The 26,596-nt window shown below is 42.4% G+C and overlaps 1 protein-coding gene across 1 annotated transcript in view; it reads left to right on the top strand.

The window, feature by feature from the left end:
* Kcnq3 (potassium voltage-gated channel subfamily Q member 3) overlaps positions 1-26,596 on the top strand; it is a 275,869-nt gene that overhangs the window by 85,377 nt on the left and 163,896 nt on the right. The gene's annotated exons all lie outside the window — the stretch shown is intronic.

Raw genomic sequence — 26,596 nt, 5'->3', positions numbered from 1 at the left:
GTAACACAGGGAGCGGGGGCCATGATGGTGAAGGAACTCCTCACTATTGGCTCCCAGGCTCATAGGGAAATGGGATATTGTTCAGCAGGGCTCCATCCTCATGTCTAGAAAGTTCAGTCCTCAATTCTCTGTTAGTTTGTGTGACCCAGAAGACCCCTGCCCCCACCACTGGCCTCTACAGCCCTCTACCAATCCGGGGCATCACCTGACTAAAGGAAAGGGTACACTGGGTCCAGACTTCTGGGATTCACAGCTGGGCTGTGGGGTTCATAAACACTGGTGGTGCGGCATTTGGCCATTCACCGATTATTCCAAGCACCTAATAGGCACCTGGCTGGCAGTAGGTGCTCAGTAAGTACTCACCGAAAGAATGAGTCCTAGTTGCAGGCTGTTGGTGGGGTTCGCAGGAGTTACCTGGACAAGATGTTCTGCAGCATCCTGAAAGACATGTTGAAGAGACAGCCCTCATCTACTTTGGAGGGGTCATAAGAGCATCCAAGCATCAATTAGAAAGGCTTCATCCCTCCCAGGCTGGAGAGAAGACTGTTGAACTCACAACCTTCTGGAAGGAGGTTGTACGGTGTGAGAGATTGCAGTGCCCTTTGCAAGACAAAGGCTCTGGCACTTTTTGTTACTCTGAGTCCATGAGATACCTTCTTCCTACTTTCTGCTTCTATTTATTCCACCCTCTCCTCCCGACTCTCCTCTCTCCCTACCCCCAATAGTTTATAACATAAGCTACTCCATTTGATTCTGACATCTGCCTCCAGGGAATTTTCCATCCACAAGAAAAAAAGTCTTCTTTATTTTATTCTACCACTTCTGGCTCTTTTAACCTTGTAGGGGCCTGGAAGTAGAGAACCCTGATAGTCTCTATAGGACAGGATGCTACTTATAACCACCCCACTTGAAGAAGGCTGTCATTCTTATTGGCATAGCTGAGAAACCTGGGCTATTAATGACCACTGGTTCTTATTCCTCTTAAATGTAGTGGACAAATCGCTTGGCCATGGTTATGAGAGTGCGAGATGGATGGTGAAGTGAGCAGGGTGGGTGCAGGATGGACTCTGCACCATCTACTGCTTGGAAGCAGAGGAGTGGGGCTGAGTTGTGTGAACACCACCAGTGTCTCTTTACCAGATTCTGGTGTTTAGCTCAATCCACTCATGTTTGGAAAAATTCTGTCATGTCTGTGAAAGTGAAATATGTCAGTGAAATAGGATTTAAGGAGTTGGCCTCAATCTCATGTGTAGGTTTTGATGTTGGGAGGGCTCACCATCTTTTTTTTTTTCACAGCCTTAAAGCATGTATGTAGGTCTCACCTTAGCTTAAAACCCACAGGATGTCATGGAGACTTTGTGTACACTTCTTGGTTGTTTGATGTCCATCAATCAAAGCAATAGTGATAGTCTCTGCTCAATGAGATTTTGCACAAGATGATAGAATGCACTGGATTTTCTCATGCTCAGCCAACTTACCTGGCTGAGTCCTGAATAAGTAGTTTTAACACTGCCCCTGCTTACACTGTAAAACTATATATCTGGTGCATCTACATATTTGTCATAATCATGTTATCATCACCAGTAAGGATACAACTAGGATTTGTTGGCCTCTGTATAATCATAGGTGAGTTGAGCAAAAAAAAAAAAAAAAGTTTTAAAAAATAAATGCCAAGATTTCCTCAGCATCTACCAGAAAGAAAATCAGGGGAAAGCTGGGTCCTAACTGTAGGAACAACTAACAGCTACTTAATTTGGTGTGATATGTTCCATGTCTTTGTCTCCAGAACAATTAGCAGGATGAATAAATATCTGTCTGCCCTCAGAAAGGGAGCATAATATGCAATTAAAATTAAGGGCTTTCTATTGAGGGGACCTGCTCCACAGAATTATAGGAGGAAGCTATTAGAGAATATTATTGTTTTTCAGATTGGAGAATCAAGGTAATTAGGAGAAGCTAAACACTAAGGACCAGCTGGGAGGTCGAATAGGGGGAGGAGGGGGACTCACCTTTCTGGTTGTGAGCCACAGCTGGTGGTCTTGTCACATTTTGGAGTCATTGTCAACTATGAATGCCGGGGTTTGGAACTGTGGAAGAAAAGCCAGAAACTCCTAATAGACCCTTGTCACCTTCTAACTCCTCTGTTTACTTCCTCTGTTTTTCTCTTCTTTCTTTCTCATGTGAAAAAATAGGGTTAATCATTTTGACCACATAGATTTGCTGTGAGCATCAAGAATGAAATGATCCATATAATGTGTTTCATGAAGTACAGTTGGACTCCTGTGCCTGTGGGTTCTGCTTCTGTGGGTTCAACCCACAGAAGATGGAAAATATTGACAGCAAATGCATCAGTAGTAGAAATGTACAGTTTTTCTTACAAGCAGCCTTAAACAATACAGTATAACACCTATTTTGATTATTCATACTTAGATGTAATCTAGAGGTAACAGAACATGCTGAAGGGTATGTATGTTATGTGTAAATATTCTGTCCTTTTATGGGAAGGGGCTTGATATCCAAAGATTTAGATGTCTGTGTAGTTCCTGCAACCAATCCTTCTTGAATACTGAGAAATGACTGTACAAGGGAGTAGTTGGGCTTATAGAGGTTGTTATTACCTGCTCATTGTTGTTTAGAGATGTCTACATGTGACCAAGAGGTTTATAGTAAAGAGGTAGCAGTTGGCATGTTAGAGTTCAGGATGCCTTTGACTTCCATCCACAGAGGACTTGCACTTTAGAGTCACTTTATATTCCATAGAATAGGAATCCTTGCTTGAGTCATGGCCCCCAATGGCTACTCAGTGATTCTGTTAAAGTTACTGGGAATTGCCTTGATGGTTGAAACGACTGTTGGCATTCCAAATGTCAGATCCGTCTGTTGCTACATTTAGAAACAGGAAAGAGAGTGTCTCTTCCCACAGATCTCTTTTTCAAGTCTACAAAATCTTTACTGGCCCTCACTCTGCCCCTCCTGACATATTGCCCAGACTTAACCACATGCAGATTAGCATGAAGGGTAGAAGGGCTGTGACCTTCTTTACTTTCTGAGACTAGGAGGGACCTCCTTTGAAGCACATGGTCCCTCCATCTCACAAACAAACAGAAATACTTGGCCAGAAAGAAACAGAAGAACAGTTTGGGAGTGGGCAGGCAAAGACATCTGCTTGAGTACATGGTGCCAGATACCAAAGACATATGGACAACATCGAGTGGAACATGTCCCTAAGAAGAGGGACACCAGTGTGTGGCAATCGCTGCGATGATTTTTGTTTTGCTGTCAGGCTAGAGTAGCACTTGCATGTACTTTCTGTGTATTTCCATATCACCTGACTTTTGAGAAATGAGTTTTGCATAATTATTGTTAAACCAACTCTCTTTGTCACTGTTCTATGGCTGTGAAGAGACATTGTGACCAAGTCAACTCTTATAAAAGAGAGCATTTCACTGGGACCTTGCTTACCCTTTCAGAAACTTAGTCTGTTATCATCCTAGCAGAGAGCAAGGCACTGGAGAAGGGATTGAGAGCTACATCCTGTTTCAGAGTATGAAGGGAGGGCAGGAAGGAAGGAAGGAAGGAGGGAGGGAGGGAGGGAGGGAGAGAGAGAGAGAGAGAGAGAGAGAGAGAGAGAGAGAGAGAGAGAGAGAGGAGATGGAGAGAGGGAGGGAAAGGGAGAGAAGAGGAGACTGAGTTTGAGATTGAACCTGGTCCTTGCATGGGTTTTGAAACTTCAAACAAGCCCACCCCTAGTGACACACTTCCTCCAAAAAAGGCCACACCTTCTAATCTTTTCAAACAGTTCCACTCCTTGGTGACTCAGCATTCAAATATATGAGCCTATGAGGGCCACTCTTATTCAAACCACCACACCAGCTAATTCCATTTGTTTAAAAAGGGGTCGTCACTTTCTAAAATAAAATCACCTGTAATGATAGAGCTATCTACTTAGACTATACGAGGTAATGCTAACTCATTCACAGGATGGGACAGTGAGGAACTGATGGTGAGAAATTATGGTCTAGAATCTAACAATTACAGAACTTACCAAGTTCTGGGTTCTGTTGACAGAATGATTTTATTACTTCTTAACACAAGCCTGTAAAAACCTTGTTATTCCCATTCAATGGACCTGGAAACTAACTGACCGGAGCCAGAGACAACTTGTCTGCTCCATGATTTTCTAGACCCAAGGTCCGTCCATGTGTTGATTATTCACCTCATATTTACCAAAGTGTCATTGTTGTCCTATTGTTTAGAATCAAGAACTGTCTTCACTCTCACAGAATTTATGATTTCAGCAATAGACAGATTAAGAAATGTGACATGTTCAGTCAAATGTCAAGTGGTATGGTGAGATGAGAGCAAGACAAATGTGGTCCATGACAACCCTCACCTCCCCTTCCCTATTTCATGCTTTCTCTGGTCTTTTATCTCTTCTCACCCACTCTTCCCATGAAGATCAGGGCTATGCAGAGAGACACTCAAGGATACAGAGCTATATTGAAAGAGTTGCTGTCATATTGACTGAGGTGGTGACAGAAGAATTGATGGCCTGTGATTTACCATTATCAAGTGATTGAGCCAGTAAAACTCATTGTGCAGATGTAACTTAGACACAATGGCCTAAAAACCAGGGATTTTGGTATCTGGAGACAAGAGAAGATGATGCCCATGCCCAGATCAGCAAGAGCACACAAACCTGTTGTCTCTCTTTATTTTTCTATATTCAGATCCTCTGGGGACTGGAGGGTAGCACCCATGGCGGGTGACAATCTTTGTATTCAGTTTCCTGATTGAATTCTGGTTTCTTGTAGAAACACTCATTAGATATACCTACAATCCATACTTCATATGCTTTTGGACATGCATAGTCTAGGCAAGTTGGCAAAAATAGCTACTTTGTCTACTTTCATTAATACAGCTCTTCTTCCGTGCTTTTCTTTTCTTTCTGGTGCATGTTTGTCTACGTACATGTGTGGGTATAGGTGTCGATACATGTGTGTGCACAAGCATGGGGAAGCAAGAGGTTGACATCATGTGTCTTCCCCAATTAAATTCCACCTTACTTATGGAGGCAGAGACTCTCATTATAAGAACTTAAACCCAGAGTCCTCTGAGGGAGGTAGGGCTTCCCTGTCTCACCCTCCAGTGTTCTAGGATTATAGGCAAGCTACCATTTTGTTCCTGAGAGCCCCTCTCTACTTTTTAAATAACTCAGCTTGGTCCCCATTCTCCTTTACTGGCAGCTTCTAGTTATTGCAGGCAGTTCAATGGAAGATTGCCGCCCAGGATCCCAGGACCGGAGCCCTGTTCTTTCGGTTGTGATGTCTATTCTAATTTAAACTCTTTATCTGCCAGGCCCTCGGACTCCTCTTCAGTGAAATGGAACAAATATCTGCTCATATGTCTACAGAGAATGGTGGGGATGGTCGGACACCTTAATGAATATAAAAACCGGATTGCAAAAGTGGGAGATATGTGAATGAGGTATTGACATTAAAAGTATCAAAGATAGGGAGGTTGGAGTAACCTGGTAGGCATCAGCATGGGCCCTATGCATTAAGGAGCCATCTTTTCTAGATCAGGCAGTTTGGGTTGAGAGGCACCTGTTGTCCCAGTTCTCAGCCTATAGCCTTCTTTTTCTAAAATTCTCCTTTTCCTTTCTCTTTGCCAAAAGACTGGAATTAATGAGACCAAAGAGCAGTTGCACCCAGGACTGGGGGAGTTATTGGAATAACAATGTGAGGAGTGCAGAGAGGCCCTTGGTTAAATGGGAGATTGTGGATTGCCAGCCTCCTATTTGTAATAGGGTAATTATGCCTATTATGATGTAAAATACCACTGATTGTAAAAGAGGCCATCCATTTAACTACAACTTTCAAAAAGAAGCAAAATCAGAAACATTAAATGTACCCATCCATTTAAAGACATTGTGACTTTAGAAATGTAATGTGGAGAGAAAGAAGAGCGAGTCTTATAATTGAAGAATTAGGGTAATAACTACAGGAAATTTGGATGGGTGGTGTTACAGAAAGAAAATAGATTTGGTCGAAAGAAGCGTGTTCACATTCAAGTAATATCTGGAATGAGACAGACCTGGGCTTCAGGTTAAATCATAGTTATGGCCAGATTTTCTCCTGCTCCCCACACTGCAAGGTCAGCCAAAGAAACTGATTCCTAGTCTGAATGACTGACTTCAAGGCAGTCATGCGAGGAGAACATGGTGAGTACTTGTTCAGAGTGTGGTAGGTAGGTAAGAGAAGCATCAGATGCCTGGGAGAAGAGGCTGAGCTGGCATTGAAGGGAGGGGCCAACACAAACAGAGCTATCCAAGTGGGCAACAAGGCCATGAGTCCTCATGTGGAGGGCCCAGCAGAGAGAGGTGGTATTTATGCAGGGAGAAAACATTGGAGACCCAATAGCTAGAGATTGGACTGAACCTTAGGATTTGTGAGAGCCCTTAGGCACCAGACCTGAAAGTCTGAATTCACTGGCAACACGGGTGGGTAGAAGACCAGGTCGACTAAACCCAACTGTTCTCAAAGTGCTATCCAGGAATCTCAGCTCCAGGCAACCTACAGTCTCTGAGTTTGAGAGAGACGTAGACGATGACAAGACTATTTTCCTAGTAATGCTAACACCTCAGTTGTCCCTTTCGGTCTTGTTTTCTTGTGAGTATACAGCGGGGTTTCTCAGTGGCACTTGTGGCAAAGATTGAATGTGAAGGCAGACACATGGGTCCAGCTGCCTTTATCTAGACCTTTGAGGAGTGCAAAGGAAAATAAAACAGCACCATGTTTTTTTTTTTTTTCCTCTACACTTTAGAAAAAAATACCTTTTCTAAAATTAATATTACTTTGGCTAAACCATGGTAGATTTACTACTGTGATTGTTTAGATGAATTAAAATGTAGTTAAAACACACTTGTAGTATTTTTTTTTTAAAGATTTATTTATTTATTTAATGTAAGTACACTGTAGCTATCTTCAGACACTCCAGAAGAGGGCGTCAGATCTTGTTACGGATGGTTATGAGCCACCATGTGGTTGCTGGGATTTGAACTCTGGACCTTCGGAAGAGCAGTCGGGTGCTCTTACCCACTGAGCCATCTCACCAGCCCTTGTAGTATTTTCAAATGGTGTCTGTCCAGGGCTGGTTGTTTGGTCCCTTGAATTGTTTCCACAGCTCTGGGATGAAAGAGGATTTGGTGGGTTGTGGGTTTTATAGGAAAAAGATAAGCTCAAAGAAGACAAGCAGCTTTCCCAAGGCAGGGAGCAAATTAACCCAAGGCAAGATTCAAGTTAGATCTGTCTAACTTGGGTCTATACACTTCTCATGATTGGTTCTGTAAATGGGCACATATTCAAGATCCCAGCCCAGATGTGTCCAGAGATTTGAGCCTGTGCTCTCTGAATATTTTCCTTGGTGACCCCTGATGGTATTTGGGAACACATGCTGGTCCCAGTTGGTGTGGATTTGCAAGGGTGTGATTCAACTCTGGTCCCCCTCAATGGCCTTTCTGGCCTCTGAGAGGAAGTGGAGCTGTCAGTAAATTCAGCCAAGGATAGAACTTGATGTAACAACCATTCTGAAGCAGAGGAGATGGCACGTGTCTTCCTGCAGCTATCAGCAGAGCTTACCAGGTGCTTGTGTGTGTGTCATGCTAAGCCAGGTCCAGGGGAGACACCAGAGAACAGGGTCAGAAAAACAAATAGTTGGTGTAACCTTTTATACATCAAGATCAGTGAGCAGAGGACTAACTTATTTTGGGCAATGGGATTGTGGACTTCCAGTTTCTTCTGATACTTATTCATAGTGTGATCCTGGAAATGGAACCTAAGAGCTCTGTGCAGTTTCCTCTGAGTAAAATGTTCATCTTGTAGAGTGGAGGTGAGGATGAGATGACTAAATAGACATCAAGCTCTTGGCTCTTGATATGACTTGGAGAAATGGTTTGAAAAGCATTATTCAAAATGTATTATGGGTGTGTTTGTATTTGTCCCCATGGTCTAGAGGCTCAGTCCCCATTGCTAGTATGGTGAGTGGTAACACCTTAAGAGGATGCTAAGGTTGGTGCTCTGTCTTCACAGGAGCCTTAATGGCCTAATCACAGAAGCAGGCTAGTTATCATAGAAGTGGACTTATGAAGAGCATCTCAGTCGGACATCTTGCTGTATCTCAAGGACTCTTTCAGTCTTTTCTCTTCTGCCAAGAATGACATAGAACAAAGACACCAAATGTTACTGCCTTCATCTTGACCACTCAAGGTTTCAGAACTGCAAGAACTGAACTTCTTTTCTGTATATATTCTGCTGTGTTGTTCACTTAGGCCATGGTTGTGACAAAATACCTGCCAGGAAGCCATTTGAAGGATATATTGTCACAGAGGGAGTATGTTCCATCATGGCCAGGAAGGCATGATCGCATGAGCTAGCCATGTTGCCTGGTCAGTCAGGAAGCAGCGAGGGATGAGCAGCTCAACCCGTGGAGTGGTGCTTCCCATATTTACTGTGAGTCTTCTCATTTCAATGAACTTCATCTAGAAAAACACCCCAAAGTTTGTCTCCATGGTTGCTTTGAAATCCTCCTAAGTTGGCAAACAAAATGAACCTTCCTGTATGATGGTTCATTCACTGTGTAAGGACACTTGCTGCCAAGACTGACAACCTAAGTTTGACCCCTGGCACTGCCATATGCATGCACAGGTATTGCAAACAGACCTGTGAGTGAGCGCTAGAGAGCATCATGGGTTCCTGCCTGAGCCCACCCTTCAGTGCTCTGATCCCATTGCTGCTGTGTCCTCACTTAACTCCCGCTTAGGTACATGGAGGAAACCATCTGTGGATGTTTAGCTGGTATCAGGTGAGAAGTATTAGTGTCAGAGGTTCCAGGGCCCCCTGTGGAGCTGTAGTCTTAGAAAGAAAAGCCAACAGACCATAGCTGGTGGTATCAGCCAAAAGAGGAGTGCTGAGCTTTGGGTGAGAAACTCTAAAAATGGAATTAGGTTATTGATAGCTCAGAATAAGTTACTCAAAGGACAGAACCTCCTAGTGCTGCTGCAAGCTGAGACCTGGAGGCTCTAGGGAGAAGCAGTGGTGACCCTGGGTTAAATGCTTCAGGAAGAGTAGATGGGCACACGCCTTTAAGCCAGCACTTGGGAGGCAGAGGCAGGCGGATTTCTGAGTTCGAGGCCAGCCTTGTCTACAAAGTGAGTTCCAGGATAGCCAGGGCTACATAGAGAAACCCTGTCTTGAAAAACCAAAAAAAAGGCTTGGATAACAACATGGAAATCTCTGACTTTATTCGCTGCCTACCCCCTCCTACCCGATGACAAGACAGTGTTGAAAGAAGTGTACTCACTGGAGGGCAGTGGAACTAACTGTTTTCTATGTGTAGTGGAGACACAAAGCCTCTTCATAGGCATGTACGCTGGACTACCAGGTTCTTTTTTTTTTTTTTTTTTTTTAAAGATTTATATATATATATATATATATATATACTGATATTCACTAGAAATAAAGATAATTGTTCAGCCCAGTTCATTAAAAATGCAGACTAAAAATTACACNCAGTCACTCCAGAAGAGGGCGTCAGATCTTGTAACGGATGGTTGTGAGCCACCATGTGGTTGCTGGGATTTGAACTCCAGACCTTCGGAAGAGCAGTCGGGTGCTCTTACCTACTGAGCCATCTCACCAGCCCCGACTACCAGGTTCTTAATGGTAGCTACTCTTGGTGGGATACAGCCTGCACTCTTCAACGTCAAAGGGACAGGGCTTTATCTTTATCGTGGGTGATACTATTGGGTTTCTATATCGTTTCTCTTGTTTGGTGTTGCTCTCTTAAGAGGACACGTGCCACCTTCTACCTTCCATGTCACAAATGCATACCCTACCTTAATTGTTTATTTATTTATTTCTTTATGAGACAGTGTCTTGCTGTGTAGTTTGGCTAGCTAAGAGCTCATTGTGTAGCCCAGGCTGGCCCCTTACCTTCAATCTTCCTCCTGCCTCTGCTTCCTCCGTGCTGAATCACAGATAGGAGCCAAGCCGTGCGTGCTTCTTTTTACCAAAGTAAGGTCTCTAAGGGTGTAATCTGGATGACCCTACTGTTTGCCACTAGAGACTTCAAGGTTATCACAAGTGACAGTTACTGGTCAGTCATTCCCACCTCGTATTGCTATCTCGTGTTAGCCAAATCCTCCATTCAGAATTACACCCCTACATAGGTTGGTTTGGAGCCTTTCCTCACACTCCACCTCCCACCGTGCCTGAATATTTTCCTTCCCCACACTTAGCTGGAGCCTGTCATTTGAATGCTTTTGTCTACTATTCGGCTACAAGCTACTTGCACCCCAGACTTCATGATCAGATTCCACAAGCCCAAGAGGAAGACATTATTCTCATTTAGAACAAGGACTGCATTTCAGAGAGAATAACTTGTTTACCCAAATTACTAAGTATTTGCTTTCGAGTCAGTGTCATTTCCAGTGGATCGCATTGTTATTGCACACATTGACTACCATTTCCTTGGGAGATGATCAGAGCACATTAGCAGCACATTAGTGGTGTACTGAGTGCCTCATATTCCAGAAACCTCAATTTCTGCCCTTTCAGATTGGAAATAAGAGAATCTGGGGAAAACAATTCCCTGGCAAGTTTCCTGTATGTGTAGATTTTTCTGACCCATAGGACATTCAGCTGAAAGAGATATAGGTTCCCTGTGGATGTCTGACAAATGAGAGACCCTATGGAGAATTTGTATATTGAGGTAGATAGATAAACCTGGGGCTCTAGTGTAAGACTCTGGGCTCAGAAGCTCAGACATTTGCTTGGCAGATTACTACCTCCTTATGCCACTGTCTCCTGCTCTGTAACAAAGAGCTTGTGACCCTGAACTGGTTGGATGTGGTAAGGAGTAGGTGGGATCAGGCTTGAAAAGCACTTGGCACGGTTCCTGAGTCCTTGTTTAGTGTTTGTGAAATGCTGCCTCTTGTTACTGATACAATTATTATTTCCAGTAGGACCAGTAAGAAGGGGATTCCTGGCAGTGGGCTCTGCTCCCCAGCATCTGCTTGGCTTGAAGATGTTCAGTGGGCTATTCCTATGGTGTAACTGAACACTCCATCACTCTGTGACTGAATTTGGCTTGATCACCTTTGATTGATTGGGACCATTTGAGGCCAAGGAGCAAACATGGGGCTCTAATGGCACAAACAGAGAGCCTGCCAGGGGAGCAGGCTGGTGGCTCCAGAAAAGCTGTCCCTTGCAGGCCAGGAGTTCTGGGGACTTGGCCTAGGCAGGCATCAGAGGTCATCATAGGACACACTGATAATAAACCTTTACTTCCCACAGGGTTGGGTGGGGCTCTGCAAAATGTATTCGCCTATTCATCCATCTTCCCATCAAAGTGTAATTCAGCAAGTTGCATTAAGTATTTCCTGTTCTCAAGCACTGTGCTTTGTTTATGTGTAAAGGATCACAAACACCATCTCATCCACTCACTTATTCACTCACGCCTGAAATACATTTTAGTCCAGAACTTGTCTTGTGTCAGCATTGCCTCTGACATTTTGGAGTTTGGTAAATTGGTGCTCTGTGCCATCAGAGAAAGTCGGCAGATGATGGAGGGGCTCAGGTGAAGTGCTGAGAAAGTCCTGATGTCAAAATTACCTTGACCAAATGCCTACCAGATGTCACCTTAGCCTGGAGTGATGAGTGGGATTAAAGCAGGAGAGAATGGGAGAAGGGAATTGTCACAGAATGACAGAATGAGATGGAGTGATCCCAGTACTAAGAGAGGGATGCTGGGGAAATCACTGTGGTTGGGAAAGACTTAACAGTGATAAATTCTGACAGCAGACATTCACTGGAAGCTCTGTCACATTTGATGACTTCTTATATTCAGTGGTCAATTTCCTCCAGGAACAGAGATTGTTTTTAAGGCTCAAAGACATTCATTGTCAGGGTCAGCTGGTATGGGCTTAAATCTATACCTGTATCTGCCGTGTAATCATGACTAATCAACAGCTGAACACTGTTGAGTCACTGGATTAGCTACTTTCCGAGTGATCACGACCAAGACAGTTTTCCAAAGAAAGCATTGAATTAGGGATTTACAGTTTCAGAAAGTGAGTTTCTGATTATCATCGTGGGTAACATGGCCGCAGGTAAGCAGACATGATGTTGGAGTCATAGTATAGGGTTTACATGTTGAGGCAATGACCATGAGGCAGAGGGAAGGAGAGCAAGGGAGGCGAGGTACAAATACTAAGTAGGAATGGCATATGCTTTCCAAACCAACTCCTCCAACTAGGCCACACCTCTTAATCCTTTTCAAACAGTTCCATCAACTATGAAATATATTCATCAAATATATTCTTTTATGGGGGCTATTCTCATTCGAATCGCCACAGTTACAGGCAATTGTCTTTAAAAGTAGATAGTAAAAATATTATATTTATGTCTACATGGGCTCATTATTTACTTTGTATTTTGAGATATCATCTAATGTAATAAATCATACATAATTTATCTAATTGTTCAAACTACTCTAGTTGTGTGACTGTTGGTTCTGGTGTTGCTTTTATTTGTGTCCTTTGATGGATCCTCCTTGTCCTCTTCCTCTTTTTCTTCCCACTCCCTCCCATCCCAATCACCTGACTTTCTTGTGACACTCTAGGTGCATCTTCACAGTCTCTGCTCTGGGACTTCTACCAGTGACTGCTCCAAGGGGACTCTGTTTCCTTTAACTGATGAATAGCATTAAAGAGGAAGATCTGGTTGGTCAGTGGGCTCAGCACTTTTGAGAGAGAGAGAGAGAGAGAGAGAGAGAGAGAGAGAGAGAGAGAGAGAGAGAGAGAGAGAGAGAGTTCTTTTAGAAAAGTCTCCAGTGCAGAAGAATTCCAGAAAACTTATGTAGGAACGCTCCCTCTGTGATCTAGAAGAGCATACAGTGCAACCCAGTTAGTGTGAGATATTCATAGTAACTTCCTTCCAATTAGCCCAGCAGGAAATCAGAATGGTTTCCCAGAGGAAAAAATCCCCTGCCAGGAGCAACCCCTGCCAGGTGTTCACAGTGAGCACCAGCAGTCAGTCATGCTAATAGCACATGCATGTAATGAGAACAGCATTTATTTTACCTCCCAGCACCTAAAACCCCAGTCTTATAATCATGAGAAGGCCATGTAGCCCCAACTTGAAAAACATACAAACTGCCCAATCTATCCTTAAAGCTGTCAAGATTATCAATCACAATCAAAGGGTGCAGAGCTGTCATGAGAGCCAGAATCCTAAAGAAATATGATGACCAAGCGTAATGGATTCACACTACAATCCTGTAGTGGAAAGGGAAGTATTGTAATTGGGTGAAGTCTATCGAAATAGATCCTTAGTTGGTAATAATATACATGAGTATAACATACTAGCAATGACAAACCTCAGTAATGTAAGATTCAACAATAGGGGAATGGTTGGGAATGGATACTAGAGAGCTAGTTGCTACACTGTTGTCTTAAGTTTTCTGTAAATATAGCACTATTCTAACCAAAAATTCAACACTGTTATCATTACTTAATGTTCACATGTCCCCTATGGAAGCAAGTATGTCCCCCTCATTTGCATGTGAGTGCAGTGTTCATGGGACCATCAGATGCCCTGGAGCTGCACTTACAGCATGGCCCTAAGCTGTGGGTGTTGGGCTGAATTCAGCTCCTCTGCCAGAGCTCTGTGTGTGCTCTTAATCACTGAGCCATCTCTCCAGCCCTTTGCCTTTTCTTTTAAGTGGTTCAATAATCTCCTCAGGCAAACTCAGGATCCAGGTAGCTGAATGCCAAGATGAGGTATTTTTCTTAACGCCTACTGTGTTGTGTATTCAGCCATTTGCTCTAGTGCTCTGGGAGTTCTGCTTCTTGACCATTCTGGGAAAGGCAGAGCTCCTGGGAGTAGGCGATAGCATGCAGAGCACAGTGACACCTGAGTCTCTTTCCTTCTGGGAAGGGACCTGGGAGAAAGGCATTAGTAGAAAGTACATAATGACCCTTCTGCTCTGGGTCTGCCAGACAGTGCTTGTAAAACTCAGCAAGTGCTGGTACCTTGAACATAGCCCAGTCATCCTGCCCATCCTCTGATTTCCTCTTTGCGATTTTCCTGGCAGGCACTCGTGGTTTAAAGAAAATCACTGGAGAAAATAGTTTTGCAGTTGGAAAAGAAAAAAAAAAAAAGATCCATCTAGTGGCTTAATTTACTGTGAATATTAATTTTAGAGTTACTATGAAAATTTTTTTTTGGTCCAGTTTAAGATTTTGAAAGCCGAGGCTGAATCTTCTACAGGTGTTGCCATTAGGATAAATTTTGGACAACTGAGTGGCAAAGTAAATGTGTGAGTGGCTTAATTTAACAGGGAGTTGCCTTGAGCTAGATCTTTAAATACCAGTGTTCTGCTAGAGTTCTCAATTCAAGAACTTTTCAAGGCCAAATATGAGGTCATATAATCATGTTAAGGGAAGAATATATGATGATAATACAGGAAATAATCATGGATCAATATGATCAATGCATAAGGGAAAACAATCCATGTATTGTTAACTGCCTTAGGTATTAGTGGTTATAAGATGGGTGAGTGGCTAAAGCTTTGTGTGATGTGACCTCAGTCTGAGGCACATTGATACTTGTTTCTTATATTTGTCTTCTCTGTATCATCTGTATTTTTTTAATTCTCTCCAACCTCCTCTCTATTGTTAATTCCAGTATTTCAGGATGTATAGCTCTATTAGAAAAAATGAGTAATTTTAAAATGTTTTTATGAAGCTATCATAATAGTGATTAGAGTCCATTCTCAATTATAAATATGAAATGGACTTCAAAATAATATGCCAGCAAACAGAACACATTAGAGCATTCAAAGAAACTTCCAGTGATCAAATGGGATTTCTTCTGGGCCATTACATTAGGTGATCTGTAACATTTTTCATCTACGTAAGTTAGTTTATGGAAAACAAGCCTATGCCCATCTTGATAGATGCTGAAGTTTCATTCAGCAAAATTCAATATCTATCCCTTGAAATTTTTCTTAGTAAAATTGACAGTGATTTATACTTTTATTTGTAAATGTATATTGCCTTAATTCAAAATCTAGGCTTGGCAAGATGGCTCAGCAGTTAAAGGCACTTTCTGCCAAACCTGATGATCTAAGTTCAATACCTTGGACCTTGGAAGGAAAGAACCAACATTAGCAAATTGTCCTCTGACCCTCTGCATGTGCACACAAATACATATACCAGGTACATGCACACAATAAATGGATGGATAAATGTATTTTTTTATTGATTTTACATTCAGATCCCTGTCCTCCGATCTGGTTCCCCCCACAGGCCCTTCCCCGATCCCCTCCACTTCTCTGAGAAAGTGGAGGCTTCCCCTGGGTATCCCCCAACCCTGGAACATCAAGTCTCTGAAGGGCTAGGTGCTTCTCCCACTGAAGACAGACAAGACAGCCAAGCTTTAGGGGAAAAAAATCTCACAGACAGGCAACAGCTTTAGGGATAACTCCTGCTCCAGCTGTTCTGTACTCACATGAAGACCAAATGTGTGTGTGTGTGTGGGGGGGTGTCCAGCCTGTGTATGCTCTTTGGTTAGTGACTCACTCTCTGGGAACATCCAGGAATCCAGATTGATTGACTCTGTTGATCTTACTGTGGAGTTCCTAATCCCTTTGGGGGGCCTCAACCCTTCTCCCTACCCCCAACTCTTCCATAAGGAAGAGGTTTTTATGTTTGTTTGTTGTGTAGTTTTTTTGCTTTGTTTTGTTTTGCTGAATGGAACGTCAGTGTCTATCAGGACGAGCATATGCTTGTAGACTAATGTACTTAAATTAAAATAATGTTATAGATCACATAATGTTATATCCCAGAACAAACTCCAAAGTTTGAGCATCTAATGTTGGGATGTAGGTGTCTGCATCCATCTCAGTCAGCTGCTAGGTGAAACCCCTCAGAGGACAGCCATGCCAGACTCCTGTCTGCAAGCCTAACAGAGGATCATTGATGGAGCCTGGGATTGGTGCTTTTTCATAGTGAGGTAACGCAGACCCAAAAGGACATGCATGGTGTGTACTCACTTGTAAGTGGATATTAACCATAAAATACAGGATAGCCACGCTACACTCTGCAGTCCCAAAGAAGCTAAACAAGAAGCAAGGCCCAAGTGAGACTGCTTTCTATCTCACATAGAAAGGTTAAAAAAAAAATAGTAGGAGACAGGTGGAGGGATGGGTCTGGGTGAGAGAGGGGATAAGTAGAGAATGGGAGGTGCAGGATCAGGTGGAAGGAGAGACAGAGGAGATGGCTGTGAAGATGAATGGAAATCTGCATGTGGCGGGGGTGGGGAGCATCTTGAGTACATGCCAGAGAACAGGGGTGCCAGAGGACAGGGGGTGGAGGAAGCTCCTAAGAATCAATGGGGCTGACCGTACCTGTGACTCACAACATTAGGGATATGAAACCTGAAGAGGCCACCTCCTGTGGCCAGGCATGAACCCCAGTGGATCCATAGGGACACCAACCCACCCACCTCCCAAATTTTTTGACCCCAAATGTTTCTGATCTATAAGAAATGCAGGGGCAGGGGATGGAGCAGAGACTGAGGGAATAGCCAAGCACTCCAAACTGTCCCAACTCATGAGCAAGCACCAGACCCTGACACCACTAATGAATAAATGTAATTTTAAAATATCCAGCATCATGCTTACTGAGAAAATGATGGGGACTACCAGACTAAAGATGAATGAGAGGCAGAAGTACCCACCATGAATACTGGAATTTGACATTAGGCTAGAGACACTAGCAAATGTGATTTTGTAATAGTGGGGACTTAGCAGTGTGAAATTAGTAAAGAAGTGATAAAAAGCCATTTCTGTTTTTAGGTAATATAATGGCTAGACAATTTAGACAAAGAGAATGTACTTCTGAATAACTGAGTAAGGTAGTTAGTCTTAAGTATCAACTTGATGTATTCTGTAATCATAAGCCCCTGTACATGCCTAATGGAGGCTATCTTGATTGGGTTAATTTAGGTGGAAAAATCTGCCCATTATGGGTGGTATCGTTCCTTGGGATAAAAGAAGAAAGTGACCTCAATATAAGTATTAATTTTTCTCTTCTTTCTGATTGTGGATGTAATATGACCAGCTACTTCAAACTTCTGATGTCTTGACTTCCCTGCTGTGATGGCCCATAGCTTTCAACTGTCATCATCCCCAAACAGACCATTTTTCTTTTAAGTTGTTTTCATCAAGGTGTTTTTTGTTTGTTTGTTTGTTTGTTTGTTTGTTTTATCATAGCAATAGGAAAGAAACTAAGAGGTCAAGGTACAGATAGGCAGGATTCAACATGCAAATAATAGTGAAGCAGAAAATCTATTGGTTGTAATAATATAACATTAAAGTACCTACAAATAACCTTCATGAAAATGTATAAGAGTTATATGAAGAAAACAAACATCAAAATACTCTAAAAGTAGGCAACAAGGGACTCTTAGCAAATGGGAGGGCCTGACAGGCTTTAATTAAGCAGCTTAGTAGTGTTCATTGCATTTATATTCACTTATAAAATTAACTGAAATTAACAGACTATAAACATAGCAGAGCTTAACCCAGACAGTGGGTTCATGTAGTGAATGGTTTGCTACTCACTCCCACAACAAACCATGAGGCACATGGCAATATCATCACTGCATCCATTTCCAAACTGCAGAAGTCAATGGCAGCAGTGAGGGAGGGCCTTGCTTCCCCATTGCACACAGCTTCAAAGTGGCAGCACCAGCCTGAAGCACAGGCAGTCTACCTCCAGTGTCTCCTTCCCTTTCAACCATGATCTATATGTGGAGTAACGAGAAACAGGTAATGTGATTGGGAGAACACGAATGTGTACCTGCCCCCCTGCCGTCTTCTGATGGGACAGAGACTATAGAGAAGGTGCCTGGGATTGTTGAAGAATTAAACTTGTTCAGAGTATAATGTACATCCCCAGTGCCAAGTACAGAGTATGTGCCCAGCAAATGATAAGTCCCCGGTGCTTGAGTTGATGCTCAGTGAAAACAGTGCTTAACATTTACCCATTGGTGCGTTCAGCATGACTTATTATGCCTTTGGAGAGTGTCAGGCTTCATGGATTTTTGGTATAAAAATGTAATAAATACAAAATAAATTATTGAATAAGTAGAAAAAAGAAGCTAAACAGCAAAATACGACGCAAAATCAGTCCCAAGATGATTCGAGTAGTGTTGATTATTGATATTCAGTGTCACCAGATGAGGGTAGAGAGTAGGAGACAGCCACTTCCAAGTGCCGTGCTTTGATCAACACTCTTAGCCTTCTTCCTCCTTAAAAGGAGAATGATTGTAATATATATCTACTTTACTGCTTTGTTGAGGGGGACATTTATATGTTCTTAAGTAATGCACCAGAATTGTTAATCTATGGTAAATAGCAATAGTAATGGTAATAATACTAATAATGCCAGCATTGGCATCACCATATACTGACCCTGACATGCCAGTCATGTCTGTGGATCCCTACATGCGTGTACATACATATACAGAGAAACACTACGGGGAACTGTCCTAGGTCCTGATCACATGACAAGTCAAACACATCTCTATCTTCCCTTCTGTAATTTATGGAAAGACACTGGTAACCCTCTCTCCTCTGATAGGCTCTCACACTGTCATCTTTTGGGATTCCTGGAAAAGGAAAAGATTGGCCTCCTTCTAGAATACTAAGGAATAATTTAATGGAGAAGGTTTAGGGAAGCCATATTACATAGTGAGGCACTGACAACCCAGAGCAATAAACTATCAGTTACATACCTAGGTTGCCAAAACTTCCATCTGAAAACTAGGGCAGCCCCTCTCCTGCCAAAGGCAATTTCTTCCCTAAATGCTTCGAGTTTACCTCTTCTGGTACTGCCTTTCACAATTCTACCCACATTGTGTCCCATCCTCTGCATTCTACCTACCCTGAAATGTTTTCATTCAAATTTTGCATTATGTCTGATGTGATGAATTAAAGCCACAAATTCATTGACTAGTTGTCAGTGAAGATGGATTGAAGAGTTGAAATAAATGGCATTTGGGGACAAGGCTTTTCTGTGACTATCAGGGTCACAATGAAGAAGTAAATTTATGTTGTTCCCGGGGAAGAGCAATACACAGACTTCAATGTCATATACAAGCATTTTTTTTTAAAGATGAGAGAATTTCATGTAAGTTTACATTCTTTGAGAAACCCAAGTCTTAAACAAAGTCAACTAGGAATAAAGTGTGGTGGCCCATCTTAGGATTTACCAGTCCTTGGCATTGGCATGAAGTTGGCACTCAGAAATGAAGAAAGAAGATAAACAGGAAATGGGAGCCAGTGGAACTTGAAGGTGCTGAGGGATCCTGTCACAAAACTTGGTTTGTAAAAGCAAATGAGCGGAGGATAGGAGTCTTCTGGGTCCACTGTTAGGTGCTACATCTGTGGGCTAAAGTTCAAGGTGGATGACAACTGAGTATAGCAACACCAGGTCGCCCTGGTTCAATGCCTGGTGAGGTGTGGACCTTGACCTTTGATATCCCTTTTGCAGATCCTTTGGATCTTTACTCTGTGACTATATAGATGCTCAGTCTGCTGTTCACATCCCTCCCACCTACAATACACCACCACATGGACTGCTAGTGTTTTCCAAATACATTCCAAAGAGCATTACTGGTTTATGGGGAAAGGGCACAATGTCAAAATAGTTAGGGGGACCTTTTTCTATCATTAAGAGTGCTACATTATTCAGTGGCTCTGAAAAATCCAGTTCATAGCATAGATTTTACCTTAATTGAGCTTTCCCCAAATCTACTTGTTATCTGATACTCTTTGGGGATTTGCAACATATCCACTAATATCCTTTGGAACTACAGTTACTCTTTGAGATATTAGAGCTCAATAGTCAAGGTTGTTCAATGAACACATCCTATTGGTTCTCCTCTAAGTGCCTGGATTCTCTAAGGAAGTGGCTGGCTGCTGTATCTAGTTTCTCACACCTATACCCTCCTTTTACCCAGCATGGTCATAGAAATCAGAGGGTATCTGTTATCTCTCTGTGAGCCTTCATTGTTCCCATGTTCACAGCTTCTTCATTAATGAGATATTTGTTTAATTTTTCTATGTACAGAAGGCCTATTAGTCACAGAAGTCCAGGTTTCTAATTCATTTGTACATGTGTAAAATCCTCATACATCTTTTTAAGGGGATCACTTCAGCACATGCCCTTCATGACTGCTTGCCTCAGCCCTCACACATTTTATTTCTTGTTTTTCATATTCTGTCCCCCTTTCTCCCTGGCCAGTCTCTTGTCCTCAGTCCACTCTGACTCACATGGTCTTGAGATGTCTAGGTCTCTTAGTGGCTAATCCAATCCATCCAGGCCATCTGAGGTTTATTCCACAGTAAGACACTCACCACAGGCTGCTAGGAGAGCATGGCCCAGCATGTCATTATCTTCTTGTTTGTTTGATCATTGATTTTTCCAACTGACCTGAACTTTTCAAGGACACAGCTTTTGTTTATTCCTTTCTGCTTCCACTGGAACTGGTTGGTTGAAGCTAAGGAGCTGTTTACAAATGACTTGGCAAAATACAATTTTGGCAGGTCCTTAAAGCATGGCTTGAATATGGATAAGTGCAGAGCGTGTAGAGGTCACACAAAGGTGACCTCCTGAGAAAACAGAAGATACCAAGCTTAGAATCTTCTGGTAGAGCTGAGCTAAGACACAAAAAAGGTCACCTGTGACTTTTGAATCTTGAGGATTACACTTATTGTTTTTTTTTTTTTTTTTTTCTGGTGTAAAACCGATAGTAATTAATCCTTATGAAATATTTCAAAATAGAAAAATAGTGATAAAGGAAACTATTGGAGGAACAGCAGTATGGTACAGTAGGTGAAAGCATTAGTGGCCAAGTCTGGGGGCTTGAGTTCAAACCTCGGGCCCCACATGGTAGAAGAAGAGAACTAAGACCAGCAAGTTGTCCTTAATTCACAAAATAAATACATGTAAGAAATCCCACCAAATGTAAAGCATTACTAACATGTTTAGGTTCCTGAACATTTTTTTCTCAGATTTTTATCAGATAATTCAAAGCATTCCTTACCTCCTTTACATAAAACATCAATATTTTATAATGTAATTGTTTAGTATTTGTATATGGTTATGTTCATATACCAGGAAGAAGTGATTGTATTTGACTATCCATTATTATAAGTACTCCTGTAAAACTACTGGGCCTGTGGTCCTGACTCACACATATGAATGGATAATTTAATGGTCTAAATATAGTTTCTCTGAGATAATTTCTAAAATGTAATTACCAGCATGTTCTTTCTTTCCTAATCATTGAGAGTCCTGTTCTCCTGCCCTCTTGACTCCTCTGATTTTGTAGAAGAGAAAAGAATAAATTCCAGCCGCATTCTTTGATTTCTGTCCATGCTGACTATTTTGGGTATATACCCTATGCTAACCTCTTGGTTTCTTTTTATTTTAAGTGGTCTGTCCCTTTCCCATTTATTTTATTTTTTTTCCTATCAGAGGCATTCCCACAAGCAGGCGTCTTATACCCTGATCAGATTTGCTATCCTAAGGCACCATCAGAAATGAGCCGTAGGACATCGCCCAAGAAATCCAGAGGGCAAAAGATAAAGCATTGCTTTAAAGAGGATTAGTATGTAAGAAGCCATATCGGAGAGAGGCCTCTCTGGTTTGAGGCCACTAGATATGGCCACAGCAGGTGGTTTCTGCGGAGGGACCTGGGTGTAAGGGCCGTGGCCGTTTATCCAACATGAGTCAGTGAGTCTTGGCTATGCTTTGAATCTGGTTCTCCTTGGGGCAGCTTTGCTATGATCAGACACTTTGACTTCTGATGGGTTACCATTCCCCAAATCAGTCTCTGCAATCATGGATTGACTTGCTATTTTTTGACTCTGGATGAGTAGAGCCGTTGTGAACTGTCCATAGACTAGAATGCGAGACATTGGATGCCAGATGAGAGTGTTCATGCTTGGAAACTAGTAAGGTGTGCAGAGCTGATAGGTAGTAGCATCTTTACCTTGTTCACAGTGATGAGACAAGCTGAAGCCCCATGAAAACAGTATTGTGAATGTCAGAGCAGCAAAGCTAGAGCCAGTCCACTGCCCATTTCCCCATCTTAACTCGCAGGGGAATTGCTCTGGGCCCAATAGGAGCTGGGCCTTAAAGACATAAAATCCTCAAGTTCCTTCATGACACTCAAGAGTACAGGAGAAAATAAAAGACTAGAACGAGGGGCATATGAACTGAGCAAACTCCTGAGAGGAAGGAAGTGAAAAGGGGCATGCAAGAGGAGGGAGGAATGGATTTGTTATAGGCAGCCAGGACACTCCCAGCTCTTCTAGTGAATCGGAAATATCCTGGTAGCAGGAAACTGGTCAAAGATGTGCAGGACCTAGGATCTCCTCCGAATGTGTCTGAAATTTCAAACACAGCCTTTTTGTCATCCCACTAGAAGGTCTTCAACACTCCATATGTGCCAGTCAGTGTGCCTGCACTCAGACTATTTAATGCATGCAGCCTACGTTCTGATGGAAGAAGATGCAGTTAATGCTTTATGCCACAGACCACTACAGAGTAACTGTTCTAAGGAAGGGTGAGGGAGTCCTGCAGGTACATAGACAGAGAGGGTAATGTGGCTTATTCCATACACAAGAATGAAGCCAGACTCGTTAAAGTATATTGTAGCAGGGATGAGTGAAGAGAGGCAGTCAGATAGGCACTAAGAGGCCAGTTTCCTAGAGCTTTGCCAGCCATAGGAAGGAAAGCTTCATTCCTCGGCTTATACAAATAAAGGAGCTCTATCATTAACCAGGCTTTGCCTCAGAGTGTTAAGAGTCCATGCTCAGCTCCGAGAAGCTAAGCCTGTGTTCTAGGTGAGGGATCACATGTGGGTACAGGAGAGTAGATTCAAGTCAGAAGCCAGGTGAGAACAAGCAGGAAGAAGGTGGGAACTAGGAGCCGTCGACTTTGGTAGTGAGTAGGGTGAAATAAACCGGGTCATCTTCCTGGTGTGTTGAGGAGAACTACTACCAAGATCAAAGGACACTGAGAACTTTTAACTAGTCATGTTGCTGTAGCTGAGTGTCTCCAGACCTCCTTACTTTTTCTCCTAAGAACTCAGTAGGAAACAAGAATCTAGACAGTGCTCCAAGGATGGTAAACCTGTCAGAAACCAGGGGCATTAAACCATACACCAAGATGAAGGGAGTTATCAAAGACGTGAGTGATTAAATTATGAAATATAGTTTACTGAGCAAGGTATCTCTGATCATGATAAAAGTGTCAGGAATAAGGATTTCCATGGTTTTTTTTGTTTTAAATGGTGCATTATTTGTAGCAGTATCCTGTTTGTATTTAATCAGCTTGTTATATGTTATTATAACATGTTATTTGAAACTCTGTAGCACTGTATTGCTACCACTCCAGCATACAGAGAAATGAGGTGTGGAAAAGTCAGCTCTTGTGGAAAAGCAGAACACACCCATATATAGATTCAGGTATTATCTCAGGATTCGTCCATTCTTTGAAAGGGTCATCCATTCTTTCTGAATGACTCTAATTGTGCCTGCAAGCTCACTACCTCCTCACCCTGAAAAACTCTAGATCAACTCCCATCCCCAGCCCCCAAATCTGACAAGTTTGTCATTCTTAGGTTGCTCAGGAGGTGATAATGAATATAGAAGTTTTGAACCGTAAGGAAACAGATAACATCTCAGGGCCAACTTAACACGTGTGTTTTCTTTGATACTCTATCCTCTGGATGCTGAGCAAGTCTCATGTTGTTGATTTAGACAGGGCTGTGTGTGCTTCCTGTAGATCCAGGGAATGCAGTTGACTCCCTAAGAAGTCCAAGGTGGAGTAAGCTCCTTATCTGTTAGGCCTCAGAGAATGTATTCTTTAGATGCATCTTGCAAGTTGCAGCTTCATATAAAATGGTTCTGAAAATGAATCATCTTATTCTCCTTCATTCTCAAGTGGGAGATACTTCCACTTGAGGAACTGAGGATGAGAGATTATTAGAGCAATGCACTTGCTTTGCCAACATCCATGAATCCTTTTCTATGGCAGGCTCTACAGTTGGACTAAGAACTTTTTGTTGTCACTGGTTTTTGCCTCAAGAGGCTTTTCTAAGGAGAAGGAGATACAGACATTTACACACAACAAGGAAACTTGATGAAGTATTCATAAAGGAGCAACTCCGATAGAAGTAGTGATGCTTTAGATAGGCTGAGAGGAAAGGTTGGTGATGTATGCATGTAGTGTGTGTGTATGTATGCATGCATGTATGCATGTATGTATGTATGCATGCATGCATGCATGCATGCATAGATGGATGAATAGATGGTGGGGGAAGGAAGATAAAATGTGCTTTTGGCACATAAAACTTAGGGAAAAAAACACAAAGGCTTCACAGGGAAGACACAGGAATAAGGACGGTACAAAGGTCATGTTTGCCTGGAAGAGGAACAACCAGGGGTTGAGATAGACCAATGGGGTGGGGGCTTATCATGAAATACTTCATTGTTTTGAACTTCTTTTGCAGTCCCATAGACTTCAAATATGAGAGACACCCCCCCACACACACACACACACACTTAAGAAGATCATAGAAGTGACAGGCTAGAGTTACAGGAATCCTGGAGGATGTAAGAAGATGAGTTTGGGCCAAAAGATGTCTTTAGTTCTCTTGTCTCCTTCATTATGTTGGTTGAAGCTTCCTGGAGCAGCTCATAGTCACAGCATTACTGTGGGTGGCTTGACTGATATAAAGAAGCGAATGACCCTAAAATAGACTGCTGTCCCTTCATACAGATACTTCTAGAAGGTTCTGTAAACAACTCCAGTGGTCTCAGAGGACCTAAGGTCTTGTGACCACACATCCCCACTCTGCCTGTCTTATCTGCTTGCCCCACTCTACCTGTTTTCACATCCCTGCTTTCTTGCATCGCCTCCCAAGTGCACCACTCCTGCCCTTTGCTTAGACTCTACTTTGGGGGAAGCCCAAACTAAGACAGATAAAGAATCAAGTGGGTGTTATTTTTGTTTTAAGTCAAGTGAATCTCACGCCAGATGGTCTGATCAGAGGAACAACGTGGTATTCTTTGGCTCATTTAAAAAGGATGATTTTCAAGATGTTCCTGGACCTCATAGGGAAAGGGACTCAACTCCCAGAATTCCAAGTTCTTTAATTGTTATAATTCATAATGCTTTTAGTCTTTCATAAGCCACAGGACTATGACAGCTCAAGCTTCGCACATGTTTTAAAGGACAGCTAATCCAACTGAAAACTCAAACTTAAATTGCCTCTGTAGCGTTTTTGTCATCTGGCCATCTCCTCTGTTCTTTTCTGTTTTGTTTTGTTTTGTTTTATAAATATCTTTTAATGAGGAACTCACTTCCTCTCAGGCAGACCATTCCATTTCTGGTTTATCAATCAACACACTCAATTCAATGAGTATTTAACATCTACTAAGAGTTAGCCATTGTAGTTTTGAGAGAGACATTAATCACAGTCTTCTACATGTATCTTAAAATAGTTAAGAAACAACACAGCAGTCAGATTGGCTCATGTAAGTAAGTATCAGGTTGGTACATCTGGAAGTAGGTCTTTCCTTCAAAGCCAATGGTCTTCTTTTCTTTTTTCAATCTAGAACACAGGCCAGTCCTAAAAGAAAGAGAAGCCTGCAAATTGAGCACATACCTAGCCAACTCCATGGAGTCTCTCTAGTTGACAGCTCTCTTGCTCAAATAACCTAGATACCCAAACTAGAGAGATGTGTGAATGTGTGGTCCTTAAAGCATCATCCTGAGGCTGGAGAGATGACTCAGCAGTTAAGACTGCTTGCTGCTTTTGCAGAGGGACAGAGTTCACATGCAAGCACTCACATTAGGCAACTCATAACAACCGATATCTCCACATCCAGAGGTGACACCCTCATCTGGCCTCTGCAGTTCCTGCATGAATTCATACACGGATATAGACACAGAAACATGGATTAAAAATAACATTTAAAAAAATTAAACATACAAAATATTACTTTGCTTGGTGAAGGCAGCCTCCAGCCATGTCACGCTTTTAGTCTATAATACCTAAAGACCTGCCTATCCTATGTTAATCTTCCCTACATCCAGTAACTGCCTTGTTCTCCTAGAATTGAAGGTGATAGGGAGGAGGAAATCACTGATTCACCCTTTGTAGAGACAATGGCACACTCAAGAGTGGGGAAGAAAACAATTCAGACTAGAGCTGCCCCAGTACAGAACCTGGTGTGGATGCCCCAGTATAGGACCTGGAGGAACAAGTAGTTAACAGCCTTCAGTCTCTGGACTAGGGCACTGGATGCCATTACCAGTGTGAGCTTCATAATGATAATAAACCCAGAGTTCTAGATCTAGGGACCCCGTGGAGACCATTTTACCCAGTAGTTCTTCATGAGAGGCAGTTGTTACCCCAGGGAATGTGACAAGATTTGTAGACACAGTGAT

The sequence above is a fragment of the Mus pahari genome, chromosome 17 (genome assembly GCF_900095145.1).
Source record: "Mus pahari chromosome 17, PAHARI_EIJ_v1.1, whole genome shotgun sequence".
Taxonomy (NCBI): domain Eukaryota; kingdom Metazoa; phylum Chordata; class Mammalia; order Rodentia; family Muridae; genus Mus; species Mus pahari.
The sequence above is the reverse complement of the archived record's forward strand: the minus strand, read 5'-3'. Positions and strand labels throughout refer to the sequence as shown.